This window comes from Hypanus sabinus, chromosome 6, assembly GCF_030144855.1.
Source record: "Hypanus sabinus isolate sHypSab1 chromosome 6, sHypSab1.hap1, whole genome shotgun sequence".
NCBI lineage: Eukaryota > Metazoa > Chordata > Chondrichthyes > Myliobatiformes > Dasyatidae > Hypanus > Hypanus sabinus.
In genome coordinates, this window is record NC_082711.1 from 97,161,122 (window position 1) to 97,176,816 (window position 15,695).

General features: G+C 40.6%; 1 protein-coding gene across 4 annotated transcripts in view; it reads right to left on the reverse strand.

Annotated features, from left to right (window-relative positions):
• The window catches only part of crppa (CDP-L-ribitol pyrophosphorylase A), a 316,111-nt gene that overhangs the window by 32,936 nt on the left and 267,480 nt on the right, over positions 1-15,695 (reverse strand). The gene's annotated exons all lie outside the window — the stretch shown is intronic.

Sequence of the window (15,695 nt, forward strand, 5' to 3'; positions counted from 1 at the left end):
CTTTGTTTTCCACCACCACTCAGAACCACCCTAGCTAGACAGCTGAGTTATTGTCTACTAGATGGGGCTTATGGCTGTTCCCCGTGAGACAATTGTAATAAATTTAAAAAAAGAAACACTTCTGAGCTCCCTTTGCCCAACAAGTTTGGCAAGATTCTGAATTTATTAAGTGTGAAGCCCATGCCTCTCAACTTTGTTGTATATTAGAAAACTTACCAACCCTAGTGAAGTAGCATCTGTTGGACAGTTACAGGAAAAGGTAAGCTGCACTTTTAAGTTTAAAACAACATACCGCAACCACAAGGAACAGTGCAGTATATTGGAATTTGTAATTTTCCACAACTTTATACAGGTCATTTCAGGCAGAAATTTGTGCAGTATTTTTGACCTCTGCAGCCAAGTTCCATTTGACTTATGACCTGAAACTGACACTAAAAAAACCGGAATGCATTCCCGGTGGATATTGTTCCACCTTAGGAGCATGAATTTATAAAATTACTCTTAAAAGTTTATTTAATGATTTCTGCATCATCAATCACGGTTTAAAAACCTGAGCAGTAAGGTTATTTTCTAAATAAGCAGAGATTGGTTCAAACTAGGTTTCATTTAATTCCACTTTTTAATAGAGTCTCAGGAGGCCAATAATGCGGGTGTTGTAATTTAATAGCTGTTCCATCTGTCCATCACCTCTCAAGAAATGGCAGCAACAACTGATTTACTTAGTGCAGGAAACATGCATCACTTCTAAGTTTTCACATAAATATTTGACCCACGTAAGTCTTTCCTTGCCTTATAATGAAAAGATTCTAAGTGCATATTGGAGAAAGCAGAATACCAATGGCTCCAGTTCAACTGAGGCTAAGAATAGTTTCTTGCTGAACATATCCTCAATATGCTAGGAACTGTGGAACAGAAAGCATTATTTTCTCGATTTTAATACCACTTTCGAAACTGCATTTTCAGAGTTGACAGTAAAGTATTTTTACTTCAAAAGAGACAAATTATTCTTTGTTTTTTAACTGGCATTATGGGTGGAGTTTGCCAGTGGAGTTTTGCCATGTTTAAAGTTAATGCAAGTCCAATTATTCATTACATGACACAATGCCTCCATTTGCTTGGGTGGTCAGAAATATTTAAAATGATGCCTGGCTACAGTGGAAGCTCCATTAGATGCTGCATTTAATTTATGCTATTTAAAAGCCAACTAGAAACTTAAATATAACAGCAGTAAAGCACTTAGTAGTCTTCTGACCTTGGAACTTAGGCTGACATTAAGAACTAGGTCTTCCTTCATAGATAGGGTAATAAACTATGCATTGAGGCCAAGCAGTATCTCCTATCACAGTTCTGGGACTACTGCTGGCGTCTCTTTGTCTGCTCTGTGCATTGAATACTGCTGGGGGTAGGGAGCAGGTGCTGTACTACTGAAACGTTTCCATCTCCTCCAACCCTGGTTCTTGGGAGTGGCAGGAAGGCCCTTGTCTTCTGATGCAGGGACAGAACTTGGTAGCAAGTCTCCTTCACCACAACATTGCTTCAGCCAATGAAATCAATGTGTTCAGAAATTAGTGCTTTTCTACTTATTAAATGTTATCTAATATTGCTATAACATACGCAAGCTAAAGAGATTAATATTACTTCAATTAAATTTTAAAATGTTATATTCTAGAAATCATTTCTCAAAGTTGTACTACTTTAATCAATTACCCTATTTCACATTTCCCTTTTGTAACTAATTTGATTCAATAAACCTCCCCCATTTCCTGTGCCTTGGCTCGGAAAATGATACTCCTCCCCCCCCCCCCCCCCCCACTCCATCATCCTATATCTACAAATGGCAAATTGGGAAAATGGAGTGTGTTGAGATTGTCCACTCAGATGAACAATCAGATGCTCAAGGAGCCACTTGTCAAAGAACCATATAAAGAAAGGAAACTATATATGGATGTCACTGTGATTCAGATACATCCCGACCTCCCCAGAAATCCAATTACATCTAACTTCAGCATGATGCAATTGAAACATATTTTACCCTGGGCCTAGAGTGAAACATTAACAACAAGTTTCAGGCGGGAAATCTGATAGAACCCATTTAAGAGCAGATCTCCTTTACACTCCTGACATACCTTTTAGGATGTTCAAAGATTCCAAGTACATTTATTGTCTAAGTGTGTACACAGAATACAACTCTGTGATTTGTCCTCCCATAGCCAGCTACGAAACAAAAAAAAACCATGGAACCCATTCAAGAAGACATCAGACAGCCTACACATGAACAAAGAACAAATTGCACAAGTGGCAAAAAGTGTGTGAACAACACAGCATATCAAACATTAGACCAGGAGTCCAGTAGTATTGAGTTTAGTTCAGTTCAGCACCGTGTCACTAGCTCACTACAGGCCGCAGAGCCAATCTTCACCAAAGTGCCCCTGTACACAATGATCATCTCAATCAAACCACTCAAAATAGCAAAAATGAGAAACTAGAATCCAGAAACACATGGAACATGAACCTGAAAGTCCATCAAAATGAGTCCACTGCCTCAATGATCAACCCTTGCAATGTGGATCCCAAGACTCCTGCACTTTCTTCCGACAGCAGACAGCGAGTGGGAGAGAAAGACTGGTCAAATGCAGACAGATGGCGCTGAACACCCGCCCGTCCTCCACTCTTATCCTTGTCAACTTCAATTTTGCTTGACACCTCAATAGTAAAGAAACAATGAAGTCATTCGTGGACTTGCACCCTATCTCCAGGCTTCCGGACTTCAAACTCTGCTCCAAATCTCACCAAAATCCCTTGGAAACAGCAAAGTGCCAGACTACTCAATCAGCCCAAAAACACACTATCAAAGTCACAGGTTCTAATTGCATGCAGCCTCGTAGTAAAATCATATTTGAAAGAGGAAGAAGTAAAAGAAGTAGCTTTGTGAGGGTCTACAGGACTTCGCCATTGGTTGTGGTGTTGCTGGTGATGCATCGATGCAGTGCCATATGGTGATTGTGCAAATCTCTTTTGGAATATCGAAGAGAAAGATGATCAATGCTGTGTGCAAAAAGTTTTATCAACCATGGTTCTTAAATGGAAACCTGTATGGCATGCAATTAGTTGTATTAATATTGTATACCCCTAGCCGGCACTGCTCTGATATCTGACTTCACTGCCTCTCCAGGCCTTGTCAGAGTGCACGTGGAGAGGATGTTTCCTATGGTGGGAGAGTGTAAGACCAGAGGACACAGTCTCAGAATAGAGGGGCATCCTTTTAGAACAGAGATGAGGAGGAATTTCTTTAGCCGGAAGGTGGCAAATCTGTGGAATTCTTTACCACAGACAGCTGTGGAGGTCATGTCATTATGTATATTTAAGACAGAGGTTGATAGATTCTTGATTGTTTAGGGCATGGAGGAATACAGGGAGAAGGCAGGAGACTGGGGCTGAGAAGAAAATTGGATCAGCCATGATGAAATGCGATGCAAACCTGACGAGCCAAATGGCTTAATTCTGCCCCTATACCTTATGGTCTTATATATGGTGTTGGTTCCTGGGCCTAGAATTCCCACTATCTTGTGGATTCTTCCAGTCCCAATCCTGAATCCCCTTGACTACAAGATTATCCAGCTCACAATCCCAATCCATCTCCATTTAACTTCTGATCCTGCTGCCCATCCACACCATCTATTCTGCTGATCCCACTCCCTACCCTGAGCTCCTCTGCCATTTGCTATTCCCCAGTCTTCCTCCCTTATCCTTATCTTCTATTTCCCCAAACTTACAAAATACCAGTTCCTTAAACCCACCCTTTCTCCAAAATGGCTATTCCGTAGACCTCACCACTCCTCCATTACAGCACCTGAAAACTTCACCCTGTTAAGGAAGGGTACTGAAAACCTAGCCAAATAACTGGCTGCAGAGTCCAAGGACATCATCAATTTCTTACTGCTGTAGGCGGAGGTTCCAAGCTGCTTCAAAAGGGCAGCAATCTCACTGATGTCCAATAAACAATGAGGTGCACACCATGGTGACTATCACATGGTCACACCCTCATCTACTGTGAAGAATTGCTTTGAGAGATTGGTCAGGGCTAGAATTAACTCCAACTTGAATAAGGACCTGGATCTGCTGCAGCTTGCTCACCACCACAACAGGTCTACAGTGGACACAATCCCACTGGCTCCCCACTCACTTTGAAGTAGCTAAAAAACAGCAACACATACGTCAGGCTGCTGTTAAGTGATTACAGCTCACTGTTCAACACAGTCATCCTCTCACTACTGTTCAACAAGTTTCAAAACCTGGACTTCCATACCACCCTCTGCAACTAGATCCTTGACTTCCTTATTGGGAGACCATGATCAATGCAAATCTGTAACAACATTTCCTCCTTGCTGACAATCAACACAGGTGCACTTCACGAATGAGAACTTCACTGCTCTACTCTCTCTATACTCAAGACTATGCTGCTAGGCACAGCTCAAAAACCATCTGTAAATTTGCTGATGGCAGAATCTCAGATGGCAATGAGGGAATGTATAGCAGTGAGGTTGCCTAGTTGTGATTGGAACTGAAAATGGCTAATTATTGTCACATGCAACAAAATACAGTGAAGAGCTTGTCTTGGATACTAAAAGATCATATCATTTCACAGTGTGTTTAGTCAGAATAAGGTAAAATAATATGTAAAAGCTACAGGGGTATTGCAATGCAGGTAACTATTAAAGTGCAAGATCATATTGAGGTAGAATGATCATTTAAGGTAAATGATCAGCGCAAACAATGGAGAAGTGAGCAAGGGCGAGGCTGAGTTAAGGGTTGCTGCAAGTAGGTGCAAGGCAAGGTTGAGGCGAGGTCGAGGCATATTCAAGGTAAAGTTGGGGTGAGCAGAGTGGAGCAAAGTTGGAGCGGAGAAGAAGCAGATTGGAGGCCCCAAGGGCAGGGTTTGATCGATTTCCATAAGGGCAGGGTTTGATCGATTTCCATAAGGCCATTAGATATAGGAGCAGAATTAGGCTTTTTGGCCCTTTGAGTCTACTCCACCATTTCATCATGGCTAATCCATTTTTCCTCTCAGCCCCATTTTCCTGTCATCCCTCCCTGACCAATCAAACTCTGCCTGAAATATACATAAAGACTTGGTCTCCACAGCTGCCTGTGGCAAAAAACTCCAGATTCACTACTCTCTGGCTAAAGAAATTCCTCCTCATCGTTGTTCTAAAAGGACTGGCCTCTATTCTGAGACTGTGTCCTCTGGTCTTCCCACCTTGGGAAACATCTTCTCCACATCAACTCTATCAATGCCTTTCACCATTCAATATGTTTCAACGAAGTCACACCTCATTCTTCTGTATTTTAGTGAATACAGGTGTAGAGCCATCAAATGCTCTTCTTATGACAAGCTGTATAATCCTGGAATCTATTTCGTGAAACTCCTTTGAATCCTCTCCACATCCTTTCTAAGATAAGAGGCCCAAACCTGCTCACAATACTCCAGGTGAGGCCTCACCAGTGCTTTATAAAGCCTCAGCATTACATCCTTGAATTTACATTCTAGTGCTCTTGAAATGAACATTAACATTGCATTTGCCTTCTTCAGTATGGACTCAACCTGCAAATTACCAATAAGGGAACCCTGCACAAGGACTTCCGAATCCCTTTGCACCTCAGATTTTTGTAATTTATCTCCATTTAGAAAATAGGCACACCTTTCATCTCTTCTACCAAAGTGCATGACCATATAATTCCCGACACTGTATTCCATCTGCCATTTTGTTGCCTATTCTCCTAATCTGTCTAACTCCTGTAGCCCATTTCCTCAAAACTACCTGCCTCTCCACCTATCTTCATATCAGCTGAAAACCTTGCAACAAAGCCATCAATTCCATTATCCAAATCACTGATATATGACATAAAAAGAATTGGTCCCAGCACAGACCACTGTGGAACACCACCAATCACAGGCAGTCAGCCAGAAAAGGCTTTCTTTATTCCCACTCTTTGCCCCCTGCCAATCAGCCACTGCTTTATCCATGCTAGAATCCTTCCTGTAATGCCATGGGCTCATAGCTTGTTAAGCAGCCTCATGTATGGCACCTTGTCAAAGGCCTTCTAAAAATCCAAGCACACAACATCAACCAATTCTCCTTTGTCTATTCTGCTTGTTATTTCTTCAAAGAATTCCAAAGGATTGGTAAGGAAAGATTTTCCCTTGAAGAAACCTTGCTGACTATGACCTATTTTATCATGTGCCTCCAAGTCCTCCGAAACCACATCCTTAACAATCGATTCCAACATTTTCACTATCACGGAGGTCAGAAACTAAACTAAAATATTCTTTCTTCCGTCTCTCTCCCTTCTTGAAGAGTGGAGTGACATTTGTAATTTTCTTGTCTTTCATAAATATTCCAGAATCTCGTGATTCTTGAAAACTCATTAGTAATGCCTCCACAATCTCTTCAGCCATCTTTTTAGAATCCTGGGGTATACATCAACTGGTCCGGGTGTCTTACCTACCTTCAGAATTTCAGTTTTCCAAGAACCTCCTCCCTGATAATGATAACTGTACTCATTTCATGACCTCTGACACCTGGAACTTCCACCATACTGCTTGGTTCTTCCACGGTGAAGACCGTTGCAAAATACGTATTCAGTTCATCTGCCATTTCCTTGTCCCCCACTACTACTTCGCCAGTATCACTACTGTGGTGTGCAAGTGGAACAGGTCAAAAGCTTTAAGTTTCTCGGGGTGAGTATCACAAATGACCTGACTTGGTCTAAACAAGCAGAGTCCACTGCCAAGAAGGCCCACCAGCGCCTTTACTTCCTGAGAAAGCTGAAGAAATTTGGCCCGTCCCCTAAAACCCTCTATAATTTTTATAGGTGCACCGTAGAAAGCATTCTTCTAGGGTGCATCACAACCTGGTATGGAAGTTGTCCAGGCTTCATGCTTATGGACTCACTTTTGTTCTGAATGCAATATGCTTCCTTCTATTGTTTGCACGATACAGTTTCTTTTCTCTCTGAGTGTTGAGTGTTTGATAGTTTTTTTGTGTGGGTTTTTGTAAGTTTCCTTGTTTTGTGGCTGCCTGCAAGGAGACAAATCTCAAGGTGGTATAATTTACACATACTTTGAAAATAAATGTACTTTGAACTTCGAAGTTAAGAGACATCTTATCATACTAGAGAATGATTCAATAGTCTTTTAACAGCAGTTTATAAGTTGTTCTCGGGCCTGGTGGTAAATATGTTCGAACTTTTGTATTTTCTGTCCAGAGGGAGAGGGGTACAGAAAGAATGTCCTGGATGGGAGGGTCATTGATTATGCTGGCTGCTTTACTGAGACAGTGAGAAATTGCAGACAAATATAAAGTGGAGGCCAGTTTCTGTCATGTGCTGAGCTGTATCCACAATACTCTGCAGCTTTGTGTTATCACAGACAGAGCAGTTGCCATACCAAGCTGTTATACGTCCATATAGGATACTTTCTATGGTGTATTGATTAAAAATTGGTAAGGATCAATGGGGATTTGCTGAATTTCTTTAGCCCCCTGAGGAAGTAGAAAGACTTGGGAAGAAGAGGCGAACTGTAGTGATGGGGGATTCAATTGTTAGGTAAACAGACAGGAGGTACTGTGAACAAGAATGAGATTCCCAGATTGTATCTTGTCTCCCAGATGCTAGGGTCAGGGACATCTCAGATTGTGTCCACAAGGTTCATAAGTGGGAGGAAGAGCAGCTAGAGGTCGTGGTCCATGTCACTGGAAGGGTGACAAGGTCTTGCAAAGTGAGTTCAGTACTTTGATTTATGAAGGCCAATGTGCCAAAAGCTTTCTTTACAACCCTATCCATCTGCGCAGCCACTTTCAATGAATTAGGGACCTGTATTCCTTTTTCTACTACACTCCTCAGTGCCCTACCGTTGATGGTGTAAGACCTATTTTGGTTGGTCCTACCAAAGTGGAACACCTTGCACTGGTCTGCATTAAATCCTAGCTGCCATTTTTAGCCCATTTTTCCAGCTAATCCAGATCACACTGCAAGCTCTGATAGTTTTCCTCACTGTCCACTACACCTCAATCATGGTGTCTTCCACAAATCTGCTGATCCAGTTTACCACATTATCAACCAGATCACTGATGGAGATGACAAACAACAGACCCAGCAGTGATCCCTTCAGCACTCCACCAATCTCCGCCTCCACTCAGAGAGGCAACTACTTACGACCACCACAAAACAGATGTCTAATCTAAATTACTACCTCATCCTGAATGCCAGGCAACTGAAGCTTCCCGACTAATCTCCCATGCTGCGAGAGGTTGATAGAGATATACAAAATTATGAGGCATACAAATAGGGTATATGAAAGTTAATGTTTTCCACTGAGGCTGAGTGAGACTAGACCTAGAGGCTATGGGTCAAGGAGGAATAGTGAAATGTTTAAGGAGAACATGAGGGGGAACTTCACTCAAGAGTGCGGTAGGAGCCATTCTGCCAATGGAAACGGTGGATGCCGGTTTGATCTCAATACTCAAGAGAAATATGGGTAAGTAGATAAACAGATGAATGGGAGTGTTATGGAGGGCTATGGTCTAGGTGCAGGTCAATAGCACTAAGCAGATAACTAATGGTCCTGTTTCTGTGCTGTAGTGTTCGATGGCTCTGTGTCTCTATGAGGCACTGGTGAAATTTCTTGACCATGTACTTGACATGGTTGGACTAGGAAAGGCTATTGGTAATATTTACCCCTGAGAATGTGAAGTTCTCAGCACTTACAACTTCAATACAATTGATGTAGAGAGGAGCTTGTGCACAGCTTCCACCCTTGCTGAAGGCAATGACCAGCTCTTTTGTTTAACTGACATTGAGGGAAAGGTTATTGTGTCACGTACAGACAACCCTGTAAAAGTATCAGCAGCAACAGAACACACCTGGTGTCTATTTATTAGTAACTACTTAATATAGTAACTTAAACCAGGTAAATCAAAAGTTAGCAATGTTATACATATTTATGTGTGTAAATATAATTCCCAAACTCATTCCAGCTCAGGTGGTAGAAGTTACAGTCTTACGTTTTTATGAAAGAAAGTTCAGTTCAGATCAAATGTACATTGTTGTTATGAGGGAGATACTTGTAATGTATGATAGGAGAAAAACAAATAACCAGGTGTCGTCAATCTTCCTGTTGTCTTCCAAATCCTCACACTAATTATCACCAACAGTAGCTTATCACAGAAGGGACCATCTTCAACCACACCCCACCACACAACATGATAGCCACTTATCCAGTTCCACGACATACAAAATGACTCCAACAGTGATTTGCCACAGGGGTGCCTTTCTTCAGTGAATTACCACACCCAGACAAAGGGTAAGCACACACATGGCATTCACAAGGGTTTTCCCTTCACCAGAGAACACTCCTGTGGATGAACTATGTGACAATCACACTTTCGTATTTGAATGGAATCAAACTCACCCTTACGGGCTACTTAGAGAGAGAATCCAAACAGTGATCTCTTTGTCACTAGGTTTCTTTTGTTTCAAACCTTCCTCTCTGCTCCTCTCCCTGCAGACTTCTTCTAGTTGTAGCACTTGTGAGAGTCATTTATCAATACTCTGGATCGATCTCAACTCACCCCTTTGGGCTACTGAAAGTTTAAACCAGCGACTGCACTCACTGGTCTCTTCCATTGACTGAAACAATCTCAACTCTGAGCATGTGTCTTTCTCTGTGTGTCTGTGAGAGGATCATCTGACTTTGCTTATTCAAAAAAGCCACAGAATGAATGTAAACATTCATTGTCCATCAAATAACTCCATCTCTCTTCGCCCATAGTAACCCAGAAGCTGACAGAAGTTCTGTAGTGTCCTTGTATAAGTCCAAACACAAGCTGCTCACCATAGCAACCCAGCAATTTTGTAATCAGTAGAAATCCAAGTGTCCAAAAGTTAGTCTCATTCTCTCAGCATTTTAAAGTGACAGTCCACAGAAAAAATGAACCCTAGGGGTACATAACAGTTGTCATGATATCATAGCATAGCAACCTAGTACTCATTGTCAGTAAGACCACGGAATTGATTGTGGACTTCAAGAAGGTGGAGCTGAGAGAACAGTCACTACTCCTCTTTGGGAAAAATGAGCAGCTTCAAGTTCTTGGGTGTCACCACCTCAGAGGATCAATCCTGGCTACAACACATTAACATCATCTTGAAGAAGACATGCCAGTGGCTCTTATTTATTAGACCTTGAAGAGATTTGGCATGTAACCAAAGACTCTTGCAAATTTCTACTGATGTAAAGTGGAGGGACCTCTAATTGGTTGCATCACAGCCAGGTATGGAGACTGCAATGTGTAGGATCAAAAGAGGCTGTAGACGGTTGTGGATTAAGCCAGCTTAATCACAGGTACACCCCTCCTCATCATCGAGGGCACCTTCAAGATGCAATGCCTCAAGAAGGCAGCATCCATCACCATCCAGGACATGCCCTTTTCTCATTGCTACCATTGGGTCAGAGTTACAGGAGCCTGAGGACCCACACCCAACATCTTAAGAAAAGTTTCCTCGTCTCTGTCATCAGGTTTTCAAATGGTCCATGAACCCATAAACACTACTTTGTTATAATATGGGAAAATCTGCAGATCCTGGAAATTCAAGGCAACACGCACAAAATGCTGGAGGAACTCAGCAGGTCAGGCAGCGTCTATGGAAAGGAATAAACAGTCAACATTTCAAGCCGAGACCCTTCATCGGGACTGGACAAAAAGTTGAGAAGTCCACTTTGTTACTCCTCTTCTGCACTGTTAACTTATTTTTTGTATGTTATAGTAATCTTTATGCCCTGCAATATACTGTTTCCACAAAACACCAACTTCCAAGACATAGGTCAGTGATAAGAAACCTGATTTTGATTCTGATTCAGCTCTGAATGCTGCAGCTGGATGCTGCAGGTTTTCAGTGTGGCAAACATGCAATGTTGTGTGAGCAGCCTGAAGTACTGTTGAAGCACTTGTTTGACCTGTTCCCTAGAGCTCTGGAAGTTTAGGCAATGATTCTTTACACAAGGTTCCTAAATTTCTTGGCTCACTAAGATATCACGAGAATTAAAGATACTGCCGCACACTAAGTTTATGCTGATCTGATTGTAACTTTGACTCTCATTCCCAGATATGCAAGATAACCTTTCCCTTGCCTATCAACTATTTATTCACCTCTGCCTTTAAATATTCAGATTCTGCCGTCATTGCACTTTCTTGAAGGTAGCCTCAAATATTCATGATACTTTGAGAGTAAAGGTTGCAACTTATCTTTCTTTTAAATGGGTGATCTCTTACTTTTATACTGTCCTTTATTTCCAAGTTTTTTCACAAGAAAAACACTTTGTCACATCCACTCTGTCAAGACATGTCAAGATCTTAAACATTCTAACCAAATTCTTTTTCACTCTTCTAAGCTCCTATAGAAAAAAGGATGGCTTGTCCTAACTTAATTCAAAAGATAATCTTCCCAGTGTCAGTCTAGTTACACTCTTTGGATTGCTTCCAATACATCTGTATGCTTAAATAAGGGAACCATTATTGCGTACAATTCTCCAGAAATGGCCTCATCAATGCCCTATACCTGAACAACCAGTGAATCACTCAGGTTTTACTGGATGGGTTCAGTGAAAGCTTCATTTGTGCCTAAGGTCAAATGCCTTAGCGCACCAAATTGAAATTTGGACATTTTCCACAATCGCTTTTTATGTCCTTTTCCTACCACAATTTCATACATATCTTTGGACAGTCAGCAAATTTAGTTACTATGCCTTCATATAGTTAAGAAAAAACGAGATTGCATCACTGATTATATGTGGTTAACCAAAAAAAACACCCATTTCCTGTACGCCCCATCACCCTTTGCAATTGGACACCCAATCCTCTCTCCATGTCAATATGTTATCTCCTATACCATAAGCCTATTTTTTTCTGTAATTAGCTTTGATGCCGAACATTATAAAATGCCTTCTGGAAATAACAACTAAAGGATAACTATTGGCTCTTGCTTATCTATAACACATTACAGGTCCAATAAGTTAGTCAATCATGATGTGGTTCAAATCAAAACTCAAGTCAAGTTTAATTATCATTCAACCATACATTGAAACTGCCAAATGAGACAGCTTTCATTTGGGTCCAAGGTGCAAAACACACACACAGCAACATTCAAAATAGCAAGAAAACAAACACGGTCATGTAAGAAAACACATATATAGTCCAAGTCCCTGAGTGACATCCCACAAATCAATGGTACAGTCCCCAGCAATCCTGCCTATTCTACCTATTGAACACTGGAGGGCAGCACCAACAAGAGGGACTAGCCCACAGCTGGCCACTGGCTCAGTGCCTCCTCACCTGGACTGCAGCAGCAGGCAAGCCTCCAGCTTGAACTAGAGCAGAACCATGCTGATTTTTTTCTTACTGCTTTGATTTATTTTTCCTGTCCCCATCTATAATACCATCAATCATGGCTTCCAACAACTTCCCAAATACAAAAATTATGTTAACTCAGAAAAAAATCTGCTGGGAAGAACTCAGCAGTCTCTGTGGTAGCACGGTTGATATTTTGGGTCAAGACCTCGCATCAGGACTGAATGTGCAGAGGGAAGAAAGCCAGTGTAAAGAAGCAACACGTGCTAAGTGATAAGACAGGCTGGTAAGTGAAATGTGGAACCAGGTGAGATGGAGGATGAAAGGCAGACGGGGCCAGGAGGTGGACGAAGATTGGAGAGTTGAACAAGAAACTGATGGGAGGGAAAAATAAGTAAGCAAACTGAACCAGGTGGAGAGAGATGAGGGAGAAGATAGAGGGTGATAAATGCAACTATTTAAAAGAGGGATGATAGCTAGATAGAACCAGGTGGAGGAAAGTAACAAAAGTTTCCTAGAGGAGGGGGACAATGAGTAATGGAAAAGGTGAACAAAGGGAGAGAGAATCTAGGGGAATCAGTAAGAGTAAGAAAGGATGTACAGTAGGCATTACCTGAAAATGGAAAATTCAAAATTCATACCATTAGGCTGTTGGTTACACAAGTGGAATATGAAGGGAGACACACAAAAAAAGGTCCATTCCAAGTTTCTAGTTCCATATCATTTCAACTGCCCTCCCTGTTCTTTCACTACCTTGTCTGTCCTCAGCCGCCTCCACTGGAATATAACATGTAGTATACCTAGATTGCATTTGGCCTCACAGTGGCAGTGGAGATGGCTGAGAATAGACAGGGTAGTGAAAGAATGGGAAGGGCAGTTGAAATGATATGGAACTGTTAACTCAGAACGGACCTCTTTTGTGTGTCTCCCTTCTTTTTTCAACAGAGGATTAACATTCACTACTTTCCAGTCTAACAGAACCTTATCAAACAGAGAGGATTTTGTAAAATTAAAACAAATGCATTAGATATCTCACTGGTTACTTCTTTTACGAACCTACGATAAAATACATCAAGGTCCAGAGACTTGTCAGTCTACAGCTTCAACAAGCTGTTCTTCATCTGTTACCTGGTAATGTAATTATTCTGTCCCTTTCAATTCTTTATTTGCATTTATTTCTGTGACATTATTCATATCGGATATTGTGAAGACTGAAGCAAAGTAACCACTTAATTCATCAGCCATTTCCTTGATTTCCATTAAATCCAAATGTCACTTTTTATTGGATCAGCACTCACTCTGCCTGGTTTATGCCAAGTCATGAAGTAAATTCTTAATCTTTTAAGTTACTTAGCCAATATCTATAAATATGGACCCAAACCACTGGAAGACTGTGTCTTTCATCTATACTTAATTTTACACAACACAGGTTTACATAGATACTGTATAGAGCAATTCTACATGTTATAGTAGGAATCAGTGAAATCCATCAGCTGTATGCAAATTAACAGATATGATCATACCTAAAAAAGTGACGCCATACAATGATTTTTCATCCTTACTGATTGGCAATGATACTACAGACAACAGTTTCTCATCAACAAAGAGCTCTGCACCCTCCCCCCCCAGATTTCCATTCCATCATATCTAAAATAAGTATGTTCTATATTGGTAGATAACCACTTCACCAGGCAATCATCTATATGTGAAGACAAAATTCTATCCCAATATCACAACTGATTTCTGTACCAATTATAAGATAATCACAGACAAGGAACATCACCCAGCCTATTCCAAACAAGGATCAAGGATCACCTTTAATCAACATTATACATTTACAAGTATTAGGTATTTGCTGTGGCAACATAAAAAAACAACATTCAACAATTATAAAGAAAAGATAATTATAGAACAATTATGTAAAAAACTAACAAAGTTAGAGATTAAGGGACAGATGTGGCATAAAATAAGCATAAATGAATAAATAACAGCATGTATGTACAATGTAAACAGCATTATAAAAAGTGGTTTCGAGGATCTGCAGTGCAGTGGAGTGACAGGGATAATAGATAGAGGGCAGAAGGGAGCTAACTGGAATGGTTGATTAGATTAACTGCCTGGGGGAAGAAATTTTTAAGACGGCGTGGTGCTTGTTTTAATAGACCAACAAAAGCCTAATGTCCATTTAATTGGCAATTCAATGATGCAAAGGTTTTGGCTTGTGCGCTCAATTCAAGGGTCCACTCCACATATTGCCAAAAAATTGTTCTGAAGAGGTTTCTCTTACTGTGATCCAGAGTTTTTTTTTTCTAAAGTATTTTAAAGTAGATTACAGTAGTTACTCAATTAACATCTTTTATTATTTTATATTCTTTCCTGACATCATTAGTCACACACCTATTTCTCTGGTTTGTGGTCCAACCTCACTTTTAGCATTTCTCTCTCTCTCTCAAGGTAAAAGCAATATTGGCTATTCGACACAACATAAAAATGTTCATTTTTGAGACCAAAATCCAAGCTGGAGGCTGCTGAATGTGCAGGTATTTGCTTCGCTGGCAGCCTCTGCCTTTCACCCATACATCTCACCAATGAGCTACTACGGTATTACAAATGATCATGCTGCAATGAAATATAGATTATACAGTAGAAAAATCTATTAATTATATTTAAATTAACAGATCTGACAATACCTTTAAAACTGACACTATGAAGTGTATTCAAAATCTCCACAATTTGCTGGGTATTAGACTGATATGAAATGTTTTTAGGGACTTCATCATCTTCCACTTATCCTCACTATCCAGAACATGATCTCTTCTCATTACTGCTGTCGGAGGAGGTGCACAGGCTGAAGACCCAAACTCAACATTGTAGGAACAATTTCTTTCCCATCTGCCATCAGATTTCTGAATGGCCCATGAACCCATGAAGACTACCTTGCTATTCGTTTTATGGACTATTTATTTATTTTTAATTGTAGCTTATAGTAATATTTTATGTCTTGCACTGAACTGCATCCACTAAGTAATAAATCTCAAATATGTCAGTGATAATAAACCGAATTCTGATTCCTCTGCTGCCAACAACCTGCTTCACCTCCCTCATTTTATCATGATTGGACTTCTGTGCAGACTTTTTTTCTAGAAATCAGCCCAAAAGTATTTTGATAGTATTCCAAGTAATTGAAAACAGTTTAAAATATTAGTCTTCTACACTGAAAGACCAACTGCAGAAAGAGAACAAACTTGGACAAGAGTACATTCCTAGATCTGGACAACATATTCTTTTTTTAAG